Raw genomic sequence first — 15,896 nt, 5'->3', positions numbered from 1 at the left:
GGCAAAAACAAACAAACAAACAAACAAAAAAACTATATGAAAGATCTCTGCGAGTGAGATCCCAGTGGAAAGAACAGGTCATCAAAGAAGGAGGTACCTTTCTCTGAAGGGAGGAGAGAACTTCCACTTTGACTATGACCCTGTCTAAATAAGATCAGAGTCGAGGAACTCAAAAGGCCTCCACAGCCTTGGCAACTCATGACAAGAGCCTAGGGTGATTACTGACACCATAAACAAGAGTGTCAATTTGTTAAGTCAACAACAGGAGTCACTGTGCACTTATTCCTCATGTAGGATCTTTGTCCTTAGTGTGCTGTACATTGAGATTTAATGCTATAACTAGTACTCAAACAGTATTTTACACTTTGTGTTTCTGTGTGGGTGCAAACTGTTGAAATCTTTACTTAATATATGCTAAACTGATCTTATGTATATAAAGAGAATTGAAAATGAATCTTGATGTGAATGGAAGAGGGGAGGGAAAGGGAAAGGGGAGGGTTGCGGGTGGGAGGGAAGTTATGGGGGGGAAAAGCCATTGTAATCCATAAGCTGTACTTTGGAAATTTATATTGATTAAATAAAAGTTAAAAAAAAATTAGAGGAAGAATCAAAAAAAAAAAAAAAAAAAAAGAACTACTACACGACAGCATGATAGTGAATGGGCTCCAGGGACCTGGACCAGGAACAGGGAAAGTGGTCACAAACTGTTGTAGAAATGCAGTTAAGGAGTAGAAAAGATGGGAAGGAGGTAATTTGACTGAACTTGCACAGCTTGGTTTCTGCAGTAACTGGCACTTCACCTCTGGGGGTGAGCACGGCAGTGCAGCCAGTTCGGCCACTGTTTGCGATGCCCGCATTCCATGCTGGAGTGTCTGATCTGAGTCCCAGCTGCTCTACTTCTGGTTCAGCTTCCAGCCAACAATCCTGCGAGGCCCCAGATGATGCCCAAGTGCTGGGGTCCCTGCCACTCATGCTGGGCTCCTGGCTTTGGCCTGGCCCGACCCCGACTGTTAGGGTTGTTCCAGCAGATGGAAAATCCCTGTCTTCCCTGCCCCCCCCCCCCACTCTCTGATTCAGCCTTTGAACTACATGAAGACAAATAAACATCAAACAACTCGCCTCTGCATGCGCCAGTTTGCAGTGTCACTTGACAATCCTGAGAAGGCATCAGTGTAAGGATTCGTCCAATTTTACTAGCAAAGGAAACTGAGGTTCAGAAATAAATTGACTTACTAGGGGTCGCATAACAAGTACATGGAAGAACTTGATTTATCTAACTTCACACCAGGCATTCCTGCTCTCGCACTGGGCTGGTGCTTACAAGTAGGAGAAGGTAGAAACTTCACATGAACACTAGGGGGGATGTGGCCTTGAAGAGACCCAGAGTTCAGCCAGTGTTGCCATTAGCTTCATGGTTCCAGATATCAAAGTGTGAGGAGCTGGAGCCCCCAACATGAGGATTCTCAGTTTTGAGAAGCACCCACACCTGGCTCCCAACTTTTCCCACCAGTCTTGGAGCTGAAAGGGCATGAAAGCAAGGTAGCAAGAGCCGTACAGAGGCGGAGCAGACGGCAGAGAAGGGTGCACTTATGTTGACCTGTCCCTGCCTGTTCCTCTGTTGCAGAGACCTGGGCTTTTCTCTAATCCACTCCCTCCAGGACCTCCTGATCAATGGAGTCCCTTCTCTCTTTCATCTCAACCATCCTACTGGCTCCTTTCTCCCAGGCTTCAAATTTGCCCCTGTCTCGCCTCGCCCATCCTCGAATCTGCTGTGCTCCGGAGCTCCTGCCTGTGGAGTTCATTAACAACTCCCCTGCATTCGCAGAGTGTGAGGTTTCAGTCTTATTGGCATCTCTGTCGGCTGACTGGGTTCTTTATCTTACGCTCAGAGTCCGCCTTCTGATCACTGTGACATCGGTAACAGCTCACGAGTGGATCTTTCACAGCCACACTTTTTCCATCACATGTTTCCTGGCCTATACTAGTATCTCTGGAACCCTGGTTATGTGATGCCACACTCTACAGGAGACAGTGCATCCATTGGGAAACTGTTCCGCTAATATTAGAGATTTTATTTATTTATTTGAGAGGTAGAGTTACAGACAGTGAGAGGGAGAGACAGAGAGAAAGGTCTTCCATCCGAGGGTTCACTCCCCAGTTGGCTGCAACGGCTGGAGCTGTGCCGATCGGAAGCCAGGAGCCAGGAGCTTCTTCTGGGTCTCCCACGTGGGTGCAGGGGCCCAAGGACTTGGGCCATCTTCCACTGCTTTCCCAGGCCATAGCAGAGAGCTGGATCAGAAGAGGAGCAGCTGGGACTCCAATCGACACCCATATGGGATGCTGGCATCACAGGCGGAGGATTAACCTACTACACCACAGCGCCAGCCCCTGTTCTGCTAATATTGACAGAACAGCACAACTCCACTGCCATGAACAAGAAAGCAGAGGAAGGTTCTTGAGGGCAGGTGTAGCAGCTCCTTCAGTCATCAGGATTCCAGGCTCCTTCTGCCCTTCCCACTGCCAACCTTGGCACGTTGGTGTGGCCCAATGGCTGCAAGTTCCAGGCAAAGAGGTGGAAACTGGGCCCCCAACCAAGCCCGCCACTCTTGATCGAGCGTCCACAGCCAGCAGAATGCCTCCATCCCACGTCACACGACTGCCTGCAGCTGGGAGGCAGCAAAGAAGAGCGTTTCGCATGGGCTGAACCCGTCTTCCGTGCATCCCCACAAAACGAGGAGTGCGAAATTTTGCTTAACATTCAGCTGGTGGAAAAGAAGTTTCAAGGGACAGGTGCTGTGGTGTAGTGGGTAAAGCTGCCTGTGACGCTGGCATCCCACGTGGGCGCCGGTTCATGACCCGGCTGCTCCACTTACGATCTAGCTCCCTGCTGATGTCCTGGAAAAGCAACAGAAAATGGCTCAAGTGCTTGGGCCCCTGCACCCACGTGGGAGACCTGCAGGAAGTCCCTGGCTCCTGGCCTCAGCCTGGCCCAGCCCTGGCCGTTGCAGTCATTTGGGGAGTGAACCAGCGGATGGACGCTCTCTCCCTTTCTCTCTGTAATTCTGCCTTTCAAATAAATAAATACATCTTAAAAAATGTTTTAAGTCACTGATGTTTCATTGGTCATGAGATACTCTAAATAGAGCATAAATACTGCCATGTGGGGACTATTATTCCCCTTTCACAAATAAGGAAATGGGGGCTCTGAAACATGGACTAGCTTACTCAAGCTTCTACCAGCCAACGAAGAGTATGTTTTACATTAAAACAAACGCAGTCATGTTATGACATAGAACAGAAAATCTTCGGTAATTTTAGAGATACAAATCAATGTCTTGGGCTGGCTTTGTGATACAGTGAGCTGAGCTGCCACTTCCAAGTGCTGGTTAGAATCCTGGCTGCTCTGCTTCTGATCCAGCCCCTTGCTAATGGGCCTGGGAAGGCAGCAGAGGATGATGACCTAAGTGCTTGGGCCCCTGCGCCCACGTGGGAGACCCAGATGGAGTTCCAGGCTCCTGACTTCAGCCTGAATCAGTGCTGACTCTTCTGACCATTTGAACAAATCATTATCTGCATAGAAATCCATTGTGGGCGATGCCCTTGGCCCTCTCAAAGCAACACCTGCTCTCTCTCACACATTAGAGCGGCTTCGGTGGGAAAGTAGAAGCCCCTATCACCACTGTCACGTGGAAGTAAGCAGTCCACACGGAAAATGAGTTCGTGACACGAGACTTCCGCCGAGGCTGCCTGCTTTGTGCTGTCTCAAGGCACAAAAGGGCATTGGCGGAGCTGCCCCGAGCTCCCGCAAGCAGCCACGGTCTGGGGTAGGAAGTGCGCCCCCGTGAGGAGAAACGTAGACTGTAACCACGGAGGCCGGATGAGCCGGGGTCCCGGGGAACATGAAGGGAACAGCCTGGATGAGGAACTGGGTGGTGCAGGAGAGAAATGAGAACTCAGCCCAGGAAGGAGCTCCAGGACTGGTTCCTGAGGGATGGCCTCCAAGGCCCCGTGCCCCTCTGCTCTTTCCGACCCTAGGGCTGGGGCTGCACAAGGGCTGTCTGCTGCCTCCAAAGGGAGCGGGTGACAGCCGGCCTTCTCATCTCCAGCTTCTTGCAGAGGAATCGCGACATCCCCTGCACGAGGGTGCTGGCGGGCCTGGCCTGGAAGCCGCAGAGCTTTCCTGCCAGCGGCGGGATGCACAGGATGACGCCTAACCTGAATGAACGTCACCGGCTACTCCAGCAGGGACATCCGGGAATTTGGCTGCGGCATAACAGTGCCTGGGAGAGGCCCTTGCTGCTTTACATGATGAGTCCATTGTCAATCAGGCAGAGCTGAGGGCATGGGACCGGTGCGGACGGGTAGAAGGTGTGCAGCTACTTCAGCCCAGTTCCTCATCCTCAGCTGCCCTGACAGCTGGGCTAAGCCCTTCTCCTCCAGGAGTGAGAAGGGCACTTCAGCCAGGCGGCTGGGTCTCCTCCCTTTCAGTGCGTGAAGGCACTCCCTCTGCATCCCGCCTGCCTCCACCTGCATTTGTCTGGCTACACGGCAGCCCCACTGTTTAGCTTCTGCGAGGCGTCTCTGCTGATGCCATATCCCTCCCCGTTTGCCAGTCACCCGTTTGTGCACTGCGGACAGCTGTCTGTGTCCATCAGTCTTTCTCCAAGGATCTGGCCCCACAGATGTTCTTGGTTAACGCCAAACAGTTAGAACGTTTAGGCTGACCAGCTGCCTTTTGTTTCAGCCCCACATTGTTCTAAAGGCCTTGACGTTAGTCGGTCTGACTTCTTTGATGGGCTCTCTGCAGAGCCTCTGGGTTGCCAGTCAGGACTGAGCTCAACACAGGAGAGAGATGTGCCTGGTTTCTAAAATACCAAATTCAGCCGGCGCCGCGGCTCACTAGGCTAATCCTCCGCCTTGCGGCGCGGGCACACCGGATTCTGTCCCGGTTGCCCCTCTTCCAGGCCAGCTCTCTGCTGTGGCCAGGGAGTGCAGTGGAGGATGGCCCAAGTACTTGGGCCCTGCACCCCATGGGAGACCAGGAGAAGCACCTGGCTCCTGCCATCGGATCAGCGCGGGGCGCCGGCTGCAGCGCGCTGGCTGCGGCAGCCATTGGAGGGTGAACCAACGGCAAAAGGAAGACCTTTCTCTCTGTCTCTCTCTCTCTCACTCTGCCTGTAAAAAATAAATAAATAAATAAATAAAATAAAATACCAAATTCAGGGGCCGGCGCTGTGTGCAGTAGGTTAATCTCCGTCTGTGGCACTAGCATCCGATACAGGTGCTGGTTCCAATCCTGGCTGTTCCTCTTCCAATCCAGCTCCCTGCTATGGCCTGGGAAGGCAGTGGAAGATGCCCAAGGGCTTGGGCCTTGCACCCATGTGGGAGACCTGGAAGAAGCTCCTGGCTCCTGGCTTTGGATCAGTGCAGCTTTGGCTATTATGGCCATCTGGGGAGTGAACCAGTGGATGGAAGATCTTTCTCTCTTTCTCTCCCTCTCTCTAACTCTGCCTTTCAATAAGTAAAATCTTTATAAAAATTAAAAATAAATACACTACCAAATTATTGATATCAGCTCCTTTCATCATTTCTCAGCCTTTAAAAAAAAAATCTGGCTGAGGTTCAGTGTGGTTGAATTAAGGTGTTGTCCCTCTACTGAAATTGGCAAAGGGACACAAAGAAACTGGGAAACAAACCTCCCATTGCAAAACAGTCTTGGAGAGTGAGCCTGTGACACACAGGAGGCTGGCTGTTCTAGAGTTTTGAAAGTTGGCCTCCCAGTTTGTACCCAGCTGTGGACTCAGGCCATTAGCAGGACAAGGCCTGCCCCCACCAGAAAAATCCACAGTGAAGCGGTGATAGTCGGAAGGTGCTGGAAATAGCTTAGCCTTCTCCATTTCAGAAGAGCTAAATGCACATGGGAACGCAGCAGAGGTCAGAAATCCGCCCCCACGGGGTGCAGAGGGGAAAGACCCTCTCCCACTCAGGGCCTTTCCGCAGTGGATGTTCTGAGCTGTGGGCGAAGTCTCCATCTCCCATTCGCCTCTGCAGCCTGTGACCAAGCCCAGAGCCTAACGGCTCAGATGCCCGGGGCCCCTGTCTGGACCCCTCAGATGTGTAGTTGCCATTGCTTGCTGACTCTGCACATTGGTTCTTTTTCTCCAGTGTTTCACACAGTAAATGTCAGATTAGTCAGAAAGTTAAAAGGAACAGATTTTTTTTTACCCACAATGAATTCCTCATTGATTGCTTTAGTCAGCTATCTAACATATTCACAAGTAAGTTTTAAAATTTCCTTTGTGCAGCAGGGAGAGTACTTTTTACACCTTGGTTTCACTTTTTTATATTTAAATACTTTCTCACATATTTAATTTCTTTTGAAAGGTTTCAAGCTCATTATAGCAAATCCTATTAATCAGGCAGTGCTTTTCCAAGGTCTGGTCTATAAATTTCCTTATTTCAAGCAACATTTGGTCAGTAGAGTCTGAGGACTTGGGACTGCTAGGTCAGCTCTGGGTGTTGGTTCCTGCCATTTCTTTAAACATTTGGTTGTTCACATGTGTTTTCTTTGGTCTTACTTAGACAGCTGGATCTCTGTTTTTATAAAACATGAGCTGTTTTGCTGTCCAGTTCAAGTTTATACTTTCTTTTTTTTTTTTTTTTCAGAACTCTGATTATGAATGTGAACATGAGAATACTTCAAAAAGTTTGTGCACACAATGAGGTTTCACCTCACCCCGGTTAGAATGGCTCACATACAGAAATCTACCAACAACAGATGCTGGCGAGGATGTGGGGAAAAAGGGACACTAACCCACTGTTGGTGGGAATGCAAACTGGTCAAGCCACTATGGAAATCAGTCTGGAGATTCCTCAGAAACCTGAATATAACCCTACCGTTCGACCCAGCCATCCCACTCCTTGGAATTTACCCAAAGGAGTTTAAATTGATAAACAAAAAAGCGGTCTGCACCCTAATGTTTATTGCAGCACAATTCACAATAGCCAAGACCTGGAACCAACCTAAATGCCCATCAACGGTAGACTGGATAAAGAAATTATGGGATATGTATTCTTTAGAGTACTATACCGCAGTAAGAAACAACGAAATCCAGTCATTTGCAACAAAATGGAGGAATCTGGAACACATCATGCTGAGTGAAGTAAGCCAGTCCCAAAGGGACAAATACCATATGTTCTCCCTGATTGGTGACAACTGACTGAACACCAAAAAGGAAACCTCCTGAAGTGAAATGGACACTATGAGAAATGGTGACTTGATCAGCATAGCCCTGACTGCTAATGGACAACTTAATACATTATCCCTCATAGTATTTTTTTTTTGTCTGTTCTACTTAATATGACTGGTTTAATTCTGTAATTATCACACAGTTATTCTTAAGTGTTGAAAATTAACTGAAATGTGATCCCTGTTAAACATAAGAGTGGGAATAAGAGAGGGAAGAGATGTATAATTTGGGGCATGCTCGGGCTGACTTGCCCCAATTGGTAGAGTTGGAAACATACCAGGGGATTCCAATTCAATCCCATCAAGGTGGCATGTGCCAATGCCATCTCACTACTCCAAGTGATCAATTTCAGTTCACAATTGATCATAATGAAAGGACTAAGAGTCAAAGGGAGCACATAAACAAGTCTAGTATCTGCTAACACCAACCGATAGAATAAATAAAGGGGAGAGTGATCCAACATGGGAAGTGAGATACTCAGCAGACTCATAGAATGGCGGATGTCCTAAATAGCACTCTGGCCTCAGAATCAGCCCTAAAGGCACTCGGATCTGGCTGAAAAGCCCATGAGAGTATTTCAGGCATGGAAAGCCAAGACACTCTGGCAAAAAGATCTCTGTGAGTGAGATCCCAGTGGAAAGAACAGGTCTTCAAAGAGGGAGGTGCCTTTCTCTGAAGGGAGGAGAGAACCTCCACTTTGACTATGACCGTGTCTAAACAAGATAAGAGTCGGAGAACTCAAGGGGCTTCCATAGCCTTGGAAACTCATAACTGGTGCATAGGGAGATTACTGATGCCATAAACAGGAGTGTCAATTGGTAAAGTCAACAACAGGAGTCACTGTGCACTTACTCCTCATGTAGGATCTCTGTCCTTAATGTGCTGTACACTGAGGCTTAATGCTATAACGAGTACTCAAACAGTATATTTCACTTTGTGTTTCTATGGGGGTGCAAACGACTGAAATCTTTACTTAATGTACACTAAACTGATCTTCTGTAAAAAAAAAAAAAAAAAGAAAGAAAGAAAGAAATGATCAATTCCCAACTTGACTCTCACTGGGATTAAACATGACAATAGGTCTGATCTGATTTCATCATCATTTAAAAAAAATCATCTATTATTTTTCACTTTATGTTTTTGTGTGGGAGCAAACTGTTGAAATACTTACTTAAGGTATACTAAGCTGATCTTCTGTATATTAAGATAATCGAAAATGAATCTTGATGTGAATGGAAGGGGAGAGGGAGTGGGAAAGGGGAGGGTTGTGGGTGGGAGGGACGGTATGGGGGGGAAGCCATTGTAACACATGAGTCGTACTTTGGAAATTTATATTCATTAAATAAAAGATAAAAAAAAAAAAAGTTTGTGCAGGCGCAGGTGTTATGGTGCAGTGGGATAAGCCACCACTTAGGACGCCTGCATCCCATATTGCAGTGCCAGTTCAGGTCCCAGCTTCTCCACTTCCCGTCTTGCTTCCTGCTACTGAGCCTAGAAAGACGGCAGATGATGCTTATTCCCTGCCATTCATGTGGGAGACTCAGACGGAGTCCCAGGCTCCTGGCTTCAGCCTAAACCAGCCCTGGCTATTGCAAACATTTGGGAAATAAACCAATGGATGGAAGCTCTTTCTCTCTGTGTCTCCCTCTTTCTTAATCACTCTGCTCTTCAAACAAATAAATAAGTAAAATCTTGGAAAATAAAGTTAATGGAAAATGAGATTAAAAATAAGTTTATTTTAGTGCAAAAATTTTGAAAAACATGCAAGCAATATTTCAAACAGTTCATGGAAAAAGGCCTATTATGAAAAAATTATCATGATTTTTTTTTTTACAGGCAGAGTGGAGAGTGAGAGAGAGAGAGAGACAGAGAGAAAGGTCTTCCTTTTGCCGTTGGTTCACCCTCCAATGGCCACCGCGGCAGGCGCACCGCGCTGATCCGATGGCAGGAGCCAGGTGCTTCTCCTGGTCTCCCATGGGGTGCAGGGCCCAAGTACTTGGGCCATCCTCCACTGCCTTCTCTGGCCACAGCAGAGAGCTGGCCTGGAAGAGGGGCAACCCGACTGGGACTAGAACCCGGTGTGCCGGTGCCGCTAGGCGGAGGATTAGCCTATTGAGCTGCGGCGCTGGTCAAATTATCATGATTTTTTAAAAATTTGCAACAAAATAAACTTATCTGTCAATTCCATTTTTCATGAATGTTTTGAAGTCTCTCAAACTACTTATTTTTTTTTAACATTTATTTATTTATTTATTTGAAAGGCAGTCATAGAGAGGCAGAGGCAGAGAGAAGGACAAGTCTTCCATTCACTGGTTCACTCCCCAAACAGCCACAATGGCTGGAGGTGGGCCAATCCAAAGCCAGGAGCCAGGAGTTTCTTCTGGGTCACCCACGTGGGTGCAGAGGCCCAAGGACTTGGGCCATCTTCTACTGCTTTCCTAGGCCACAGCAGAGAGCTGGATCAGAAGTGGAGCTGCTAGGACTTGAACCAGCACCCATATGGGATGCCAGCACTGCAGGTAGTAGCCTTACCACCTGCACCACAGTGCTGTACCCCTCCCCCTCAAACTACTATGATTTTGCCACTGTGTTCTGCTTTTTCATAATTAATTCAAAGCAGAGCAGAACTCTGGAGGTTAAACAAACAACGGAGTCTTCAGGATTTTTCTCTGTGTAGAACTCTCTTGACCCTTATACAGCAAAATGCGATCTTTCTGGACTCCCAGCTCATGGTTGTTTTTAATGTGGCCACAGAGCCATCTCGAGGGAAAGGAGGCAGCACCCACCCACAGTGGGGCCAAACTTGTGAAGACCTCAAGGTTATTGTGAGAGATGACTAGATAACTAAATTGATAAATAACTCCTCATCAGGTTCTGCTTTGCAGAATGTGGAAAGTGCTGTGTAACCACAGAGGAAAGGAGTTGTTCTGTGTACAGGAAGAAGGATGAGAATCGAGGACAACTTCATTGAGGGCGTGAGTTTTGAAATGGGGTTTGGGGGCTGGCGCTGTGGCGTAGTGAGTAAAGCCGCCGCCTGTGGTGCCAGTATCCCATATGGGTGCCGTTTAGAGACCCGGCTGCTCCATCTCTGATCCAGCTCTCTGCTGTGGCCTGGGAAAGCAGTGGAGGATGGCCCAAGTCCTTGGGCCCCTGCACCCACGTGAGAGACCTGGAGGAAGCTCCTGGCTCCTGGCTTTGGATTGGCACAGCTCCGGCCATTGCAGCCAATTGGGGAGTGAACCAGCGATGGAAGACAGACTCTCTCTCTCTCTCTCTCTCTCTCTCTGCCTCTCCTTCTCTCTGTATAACTCTGGCTTTCAAATAAATAAGTAAATCTTAAAAATATATAAAGAAATGGGGTTTATACTATAATCTTGCAAGACACAATCTCAAACACCATAGGCCCAACTTCTGAATTTCTGAAAGATCAAAATCCATAAAGTCTAAAATCCAGAAGATGAAAATTCCAGAAATACAATTCTGCCAAAAATAATTTCAAATTCTTTAAACAACATTTGTTTACATTTTTAAAGGACTTATTTGAGAAACAAATTAAAACACTGCAGAACACTTTGGGTGTTTAACAGTTAAACAGACAAACCGAATTCATAAAAACAGAGGTCAAAAAGCGAAAGGTACTTGTATGAATGCTTATCACTCTGGGTGGCCAGCTTTCTAACTGTGGTCATCCAAAAAATCACAGTGGGCAGCTTCGGTCTTTAGAGGAGATCAGTCAGAAACCACAGTGGTTACCATGCACATGCAGTCATCCAGTGAGCGAGAATTTGAGAAATTTTATCTTTCATAAATGCAGATGTCAAAAAGGATCTCTTCAACACTTTTATGCCCTACACACAATGTTAACCTTGTGATCCTGCACTTGTGTGGAGCCAGATATGCACATATAATTCATTAGAACTCTCTCTCTCTCTTTTTTTTTTTTTTTTTTTTTTTTTTTTTTTTTTTTTTTTTACAGGCAGAGTGGATAGTGAGAGAGAGAGACAGAGAGAAAGGTCTTCCTTTTGCCGTTGGTTCACCCTTCAATGGCCGCCACGGCTGGCGTGCTGCGGCCAGCGCACCACGCTGATCCGAAGGCAGGTGCTTCTCCTGGTCTCCCATGGGGTGCAGGGCCCAAGCACTTGGGCCATCCTTCACTGCCTTCCCAGGCCACAGCAGAGAGCTGGCCTGGAAGAGGGGCAACCGGGAAAGAATCCAGCACCCCGACCAGGACTAGAACCCAGTGTGCCAGTGCCGCAGGGTGGAGGATTAGCCTATTGAGCCACGGTGCCAGCCCATTAGAACTCTTAAAAAAAAAGATTTACTTATTTATTTGAAAGGCAGAGTTACAGAAAGAAAAAGAGAGACAGAAATAAAAGTCGTCCATCTGTTGGTTCACTCCCCAAATGGCCGCCGAAGCCAGGAGCCATGAGCTTCTTCCAGGTCTCCCACAAGGGTGCAGGGATCCAAGAACTTGGGCTATCTTACACTGCTTTCCCAGGCGCATTAGCAGGGGGTGGATCAGAAATGGAGCAGCCAGGATTCAAACCAGCACCCATATGGGATGCCACTACACCACAGAGCCAGCCTCCATTAGAACCCTTTAAGTCTTCACACAATTTATACCTCTAGTACTAGAAACGGTGCAAAGACAAACTATATAGCATAGTGAATTGTAGAAAATAATGTCAGCAGTTTAAAATAGTGGGGGAAGGAGGAACTACAGGATGAAAAAAGAAAATTTGAAAAAGCCAAATAGAAAATGTGGTCCCTACAAACGTGTATTCGAGGGTCAGAGCCATCACTAACTGTTTTGAGATCTTGCATCTCGATGAACAGCTGCTCTGCTCTCTCTCTTAGGGCATGATGCTCCTCGTTTGTGACTGACACTGCTCTTGTTGAAATTCTTCCATGATTTGATATATCTGGACATGAGTACTCCCTATTAAAATGTCATGTTTTCTGTGCCATGTTCCCAGGCTGCTTTGGGTACTCAGAAATCCATTCTCTACACACTCACGTCCAGAGCACGGATTTGGGGGCGACGACGCTGGTGATCAAACAGCGACATCGTTGTATGCCTTTGAATCCTCCCATAAGTATAATGATTTTCAAATCAGTCAGCAACTTTGCTGACTCCTTTAGGCAAAGGTGGCCTCAAGTCGTTAAAACCTTCTGGAAATTCATCAGCTGGAAGGAGAGCCAATGCAGACAAATGACGCATTTTAAATGGAAATGTTCATGGTTGCCGTATCACATGGCCAATTATTTCCCAGACTCTGGCTGCCTGCTCTCTGATGGAGCCTCCCCAGCCCCCAGGGGAATTGTGGTGGTCAGGATTTGGGTTTTCAAGATTTCAACATCCAGGATTTTACTCTTTCAGGTCTGTGATTTGGGGGATTTCAGAGTTTAGAGCTTTTGATCTTTCAGGATTATGATGTTTGGGATTGTGTCTTGCAGGTTTGAAGAATGAATGAGTTTGTTAGGCAGAGATGCAAGAAAAGAATGTATTTCAGGGGCTGGTGTCGTGGTGCAGTAGGTTAATCCTCTGCCTGTGGCACCAGCATCCCATATGGGCACCAGCTCGAGTCCTGGCAGCTCCTCTTCCAGTCTAGCTCTCTGCTATGGCCCAGGGAAAGCAGTAGAAGATGACCCAAGTGCTTGGGCCCCTGCACCCACGTGGGAGACCCAGAAGAAGCTCCTGGCTCCTGGCTTCAGATTGGCTCTGCTTGGCTGTTGTGGCCATTTGGGGAGTGAGCCAGCAGATGGAAGACCTCTCTCTCTGTCTTGCCCTCTCATTCTCTGTAACTCTACTTCTCAAATAAATAAATAAATAAAATCTTAAAAAAAAAAAAAGAACAGATTTCAGGTAGGAGAGAGAGAGACAGAGCGAAAGTGAAAGAGAAAGACAGAGAGAGAGAGGAGGCATGGAGTAAAAACAGGGATGGGAACGATGGGTAGTAACGCAGGGCTACTAGAGTAGAGAGTAGTGGTACATCAGATGACAAGAGGGGAGCTGGAGAGGCCAGTAGGGAACCTGGACACCTTAGAGTCGCTCCCACTGGGCCTGGCACTGTGGCGTAAAAGGTTAAGCCTCTGCCTGAAGTGCCAGCACCCCATATGGACATATGAGTCCCAGCTGCTCCACTTCCATTCCAGCTCCCTGCTGGTGCACCTGGGAAAGCAGCCTGCACCCATGTGGGAGACCTGGAAGAAGATCCTGGCTCCTGGCTTCTGCTTGGCCCAGCCCTGGCCATTGCAGCCATTTGGGGAATGAATCAGCGGGTGGAAGGCCTCTCTCTCTCCTTCTCTCTCTGCAACTCTTTCAATTAAATAAAAATTTGTTTTTTAAAAATTGCTCCTACTGACCATGCATTCACAGAAGGCTTTCAAGCCCCTCTGCTAGGTATTAGATTGGGTGGGCACTCGCCCTCGGCCCTCGCTCTAGAGTTGAGCCACTGCTCTTCTACTGGGCCCACCCTTGTCCCTGGGCCTCATCTCTCAGGCCCTGCACCCCTGACATTTGCCTCAGGTCTCAGGGCTCTGAAAACGGCCAGCATTTGGAGCTGATTGAGTTTTCTCAAAGGACTTTAATTTTTATTTATTGATTTCTGAGTCAGAGGGACAGAGATCTCCACGCACTGGTTCACTTCCCAAATGCCCACAATGGGGTGGAAGCTAAGAGTCAGTCCGGGTGTCCAACATGCTTGTCAGGGACCCAGCTACCTGAGCCATCACCTGCTGCCTCCCAGGGTGCACATGAGCATGAAGCTGGAATTGGGGGTGGAGTCAGGGCTTGAATCCAGGAACTCCAAAATGATATGCAGGAATCTTAACTGCTAGGCCAAATGCCTGCCCCTCAGGAAGAATTTTAAAGTCTCCCCTGGCCCTATACACTAAAGGAAAATGGCATCAACATTGTGGACTTGGGTTAAGATAGGGTTTTTCCTCCTGTCACTGAGAAGGAATTGACATTCAACATTGTTGAGTTTCACACTTGGTTCCTGGCATGGGTCATCACCACTAAATGCATATGAGAGCTGATAATGTGTTCCTGTTTACCCAGAGGCCATCTAACTAGATAAGGACACACCCAGATGAGATCTAGGTCTCCTTGGGCCAGTTAAGGAGACAGTGTCATGGCACAATGGGTTAAGCTACCGCCTGTAGTGCCGGCATCCCATATTGGTGCCAGTTCACATACCAGCTGCTCCACTTCTGATCCAGCTCCCTGCTAATATGCATGAGAAAGCAGCCCAGATACTGCACCTGCGCCCATGTGGGAGACCTGGATGGAATTCTGGGCTCATAGTTTCATCCTGTTGCAGCCACTTGGGGAGTGAATCAGCAAATGGAGACCTCTCTCTCTCTCTAACTTTGCCTTTCAAACAAATAAATAAAATCTCAAAGAAAATAAAAAGACTTGGTTAAGATGATTGTGTCCTCTCTCAGAGTACCTGGGTTCTGTTCCCAGCTCTGGTTCCTGACCCCAGCATTCCCACTACTGTGATCCTTAGGAAGTAGCAGTGACGGCTCAAGTAATTGTGTTCCTGCCACCTAGGCAGCAGGCCTGGATTGGTGTTGTTTTTTTTTTTTTCAGGCAGAGTGGACAGTGAGAGAGAGAGAGACAGAGAGAAAGGTCTTCCTTTTGCCGTTGGTTCACCCTCCAATGGCCGCCACGGTCGGCGCGCTGCGGCAGGCACACCACGCTGATCCGATGGCAGGAGCCAGGTGCTTCTCCTGGTCTCCCATGAGGTGCAGGGCCTAAACACTTGGGCCATCCTCCACTGCCTTCCCGGGCCACAGCAGAGAGCTGGACTGGAAGAAGGGTAACTGGGAAAGAATCCGGCACCCCGACTGGGACTAGAACCCCGTGTGCCAGCGCCACTAGGTGGAGGATTAGCCCATTGAGCCGCGGCGCCAGCCTTGGATTGGGTTCTTAGCTCCTGATTTTGGTGTGGCCCCGTCAGAGCTTTGGGGAGCATTTGGAGAGTAAACCATTGGAAAGGAGCTCTGTTTGTCTTTCAAAAAAAAAAAAAAATATCCAGATTTCCTGACCCTCACCCCAGTGCTGTTTTTGGTGAACTGCTCCAGCGTGGAACACAAAGTATTTGGGTGCGTTAAACCCCCAGGGTCTTGCTACCGCGCTGGGGCTAAGCGGAGGCGGTGGCCCGAGAATGGGATTCTGGGAGGCATGGGGTACGTCTTTGACACCTCCATTTCCTGTTCTATGAGATGGGATCACCGCCCACCTAACCCTTCAGCTGCAGCTGAGCCGCGGTAGTTCTTGTCGCCCTCCCTCGACATGATGAATCTAGGTTCGGGTCGTGGAATGGCAGCATGGGAGCTGGAAGGAGTCGTGGGCCACGCGCGGTGGCAGGCAGCTTCCTGCGGAGCAGGCGGCCTGGGAGGGACCCCAGGGCCAGGGGGAGAAGGGTTTCCTCTGAGTAACGAGCTTCCCGTCCCAGCAAGCGTTCAGCTACGAGGGCGTTAGAGCAGAGGGGATCCCGCTCCAAACGGAGCGACACCGTGGTTCCCAGCTCCCGCACATCTTCGCTGCTGTCCGCTTGGCTGAGAGGGCAGGGCGGATCATCGCAGTCCGAGACGCTGCGAGCAGCGAACGTCTCCGTTCACTGTTACCTTAGGCAT

Source organism: Oryctolagus cuniculus, chromosome 7, assembly GCF_964237555.1.
Source record: "Oryctolagus cuniculus chromosome 7, mOryCun1.1, whole genome shotgun sequence".
NCBI lineage: Eukaryota > Metazoa > Chordata > Mammalia > Lagomorpha > Leporidae > Oryctolagus > Oryctolagus cuniculus.
The sequence above is the reverse complement of the archived record's forward strand: the minus strand, read 5'-3'. Positions refer to the sequence as shown.